We start from the raw sequence: 3,956 nt of genomic DNA on the forward strand, positions 1-3,956 counted from the left end.
GATAAGTCACAACGAGCCCAATGAGTAGAGAAGACTACTACTGTGGGGAGATGCTAGAAGCCTTCTTGTAGGTCCTCCAGTAACAGCAGAAGTGAGAGTTAGTGCAGGAGTTAATCAGTAACGCTCTCAGTTAATAGGAGATGTGTCCTTCTATCTGAGATCTGCTGAGTATACAGTCCAGCCCATGTACATATATACATTTTTGTTACTGGTCCCACTATAGGTATGATGATAGGTATGGTTAGGTTACATAAACGTGCTATAGGCATCGCCCAGTTGTTATGCTAAGGATAACCTATTAAGATGCTAAAATGCGAAGGATCTGAAGGAAATCCTGATGACGATTAGATATTGAGACTTTCTTCCTATAAATCTTTCATTTCCTGCAGGAGGTGACGGCAATGTTATGTTTCCTGGCAGTTACACTCCTCAACAATGAAAATGCAAGATCAAGAAATAAAAGTAGTGGAGTTATGGCGATCACAGGATGAATAGACATATTAGTGATATGCAAAAGATGAAAATAGAAACATTTTCAAAACATCTCAATTTAATCAGTATGGAGTATGAGCATCACATGCAGAAATCCCTGCACTTACACACCTCGGCAGCTATCAGTAAGTTATAATGGTTGTCTGTGTCTGTGGAAGGTTCTGCTGCACTGAATAAATGCACTTGGACAAATCATCAAAATCCGCTGCTGGCAGCTCCCTGTGCAATTGCCGACCAATGACGTCTCTAAGGCCGGAGTCACACTAGTGACTAAATTGGACGAATGCAATGCGATAAAAAATCGCATTGCATTCGTCCCTATGTTATTCTATGGTGCTGCTCCCATCATCCGTTTTTTTATCGGATCCGTTCCTCGGACCGAGACAATCGCAGCATGCTGCGATTGTCACCGATTTTCGGATCGGATTCGCCAATGCAAGTCTATGGATGCGATTAAAAATCGTATTGAAAACGCACCACACGTGTGACTTGCGATAAAATCGCAAGACTTCTCCAGGTCAACAGGAAAGAGCATCAGGCATTGGCATTGGATGTCAATTTGATGCTTAGATGCGAATAAAATCAGTTCATCCCCGGAAATTCGGATGACAGACGGATCCCTGGACAAGAAATCTTTGGGCGATTTCGTACCATAAAAATCGGACCGATTTTTTAATGGTTGTGTGTGACTCCAGCCTAATGTACACAATGGGAGACAAGTTCAAAGATGCTATAGACCAGTAGTCCCCAATCTGTTTTGCACCAGGGACCACCTTCAAGCAAGACCATTCTTCCATGGCCGGCAGGGCGGGGTGGGGGTGGGGTAGGGTTAGGGCTTTGGTCATATGAGGGCAGGGATATGTAGGGGGTTGGAGTTTAGTACATAGTTATCATTTAATTATGACATTTATATAGTATGATGCTTGCACCTGTAATCCCCCATATGTAGTATGATGGCCTATATACAGAACCGTTGGCACAACTCCAAAGATAGTGATGCACAAGTAGGATCCCAATCTGTAAACTTTTTGTAAACTAACTTGGCACACACACGTATAGAATCCAATGAAAGTGAAATCTAATAAAGTACAGTACATAGAGTAAGACGTTTCGGTCTCAGCGACATTTATCAATGTACCATATGATGTACTGTGAGCACTTATTTATAGGGAAAAATGTCCATTAAGCAGTATAGAGAACATAAGGGGTCATCTGTCGGTCCTGTATATAAGGAGTGAGTGGCAGCAATGACACGGTATCCACTGTTTGTCCCAGGTCACAGGTGAGGATGTTACCTTTAGTAGCCATTCAAACCCATGTGTCAACTTCTGTGCATGCTATCAGACCAAAATCACCAGGGCATGTGAACTTTTGATCAGGGTCATTTGGATGTTTTGGGTTGTCATTATGATTTAAAAAGAGAAAACACAGTAGTTTGACAATAAGTGGAGAGAAAGATTTTGTGTTATCATTCATATTCTCTGATAAAAAGGCCTAGAGAGCAAAAATTTCTGCCGGGGTATGTAAACTTTTAAGCACAACTGTATAGTATGATAGCCCCAAACTTATAATTCCCCATATAATAGTATGATGGCCCCACACATATAATCCACCATATATAGTGTGAAAGCCCCACACATATAATCCCCCATATATAGTATGATGGCCCCACACATATAATCCCCCATATACAGTATGATGGCCCCACACATATAATCCCCCATATATAGTATGAAAGCCCCCTATATATAGTACTAGCTGAAGAGCCCGGCGCTGCCCGGGCATAGTAACTAACTGTGATTAGTAATAGCAAATTATAATTATCCTCCATCCCATAGTCCCATGCCCATGTACCCATCATACATATCCACGATCCCATAGGCCCGTGCCCATATACCCATCATACATATCCGCCATCCCATAGTCCCGTGCCCATATACCCATCATACATATCCGCCATCCCATAGTCCCGTGCCCATATACCCGTCATACATATCCTCCATCCCATAGTCCAGTGCCCATATACCCATCACACATCCTCCATCCCATAGTCCCGTGCCCATATACCCGTCATACATATCCTCCATCCCATAGTCCAGTGTCCATATACCCATCACACATCCTCCATCCCATAGTCAACCATTATGACATCATAATGAGCGGTGGGGCTTGCAACCTATGATGACATCAGCGTTGCCATGGCAACCATTATGACATCATAATGAGGGGCGGGGCTTGATACACACACACTTTTTCCCCATTATGTAGATAAGGGCAAAATTGTTTGGTGAATTGGAACGCGCGGGGTTAAAATTTCGCCTTACAACATAGCCTAGGACACTCTCGGGGTCCAGACGTGTGACTCTGCCAAAATTTGTGGCTGTAGCTGCGACGGTGCGGATGCCAATCCCGGACATACACACACACATACATACATACATACACACACTTGAGCTTTATATATTAGAATTAGATGATGGCCCCAAACATATAATCCCCCATATATAGTATGATGGCCCCACACATATTATCCCCTATATATAGCATGATGGCCCGACACATATAATCCCCCATATATAGTATGAAAGCCCCACACATATAATCCCCTATATATAGCATGATGGCTCCACACATATAATCCCCTATATATAGTATGATGGCCCCACACATATTATCCTCTATATATAGCATGATGGCCCGACACATATAATCCCCCATATATAGTATGAAAGCCCCACACATATAATCCCCTATATATAGCATGATGGCTCCACACATATAATCCCCTATATATAGTATGACAGCCCCACACATATAATCCCCCATATATAGTATGATGGCCCCACACATATTATCCTCTATATATAGCATGATGGCCCGACACATATAATCCCCCATATATAGTATGAAAGCCCCACACATATAATCCCCTATATATAGCATGATGGCTCCACACATATAATCCCCTATATATAGTATGACAGCCCCACACATATAATTCCCCATATATAGCATGATGGCCCCACACATATAATCCCCTATATATAGCATGATGGCCCCACACATAATTTTTCATAGCGTTCAGTTTTTCTGTTCCTATAATGAAATAGAAAAGTGTAATTCCGAACGCTAGTGTCACGATTCCTCTACTGAGAGTGTCTGGGACTCGGTGATGGACAGCTCTGTCAAGCCTTCCTGTGCTGGGTTGTGCTAGGCTGTCTGTGCTTTGATTGACAGCTTGTTGGACCTATCTGAGACTGGAAGGTGCAGAGATTTCCACAGGTGCTCCCTGTTCTTGGTAATTTCCCTGCTATTTAGGTGAGCTGTCTGCCCCAGATCACTGCCAGACAAAAGTATGTTCTAAGTCTGTGCTCTCTGGTGTGTGTCGCTTGATCTCTGTGCTGTAAGTTCTGATCTTCTGCTGCTGACCTTTGACCGTGTTCTGACTACATGTTTGTTATTGC

Source organism: Dendrobates tinctorius, unplaced genomic scaffold (assembly GCF_039654945.1).
Source record: "Dendrobates tinctorius isolate UK_male_01 unplaced genomic scaffold, ASM3965494v1 ptg000104l, whole genome shotgun sequence".
Classification (NCBI taxonomy): Eukaryota; Metazoa; Chordata; class Amphibia; order Anura; family Dendrobatidae; genus Dendrobates; species Dendrobates tinctorius.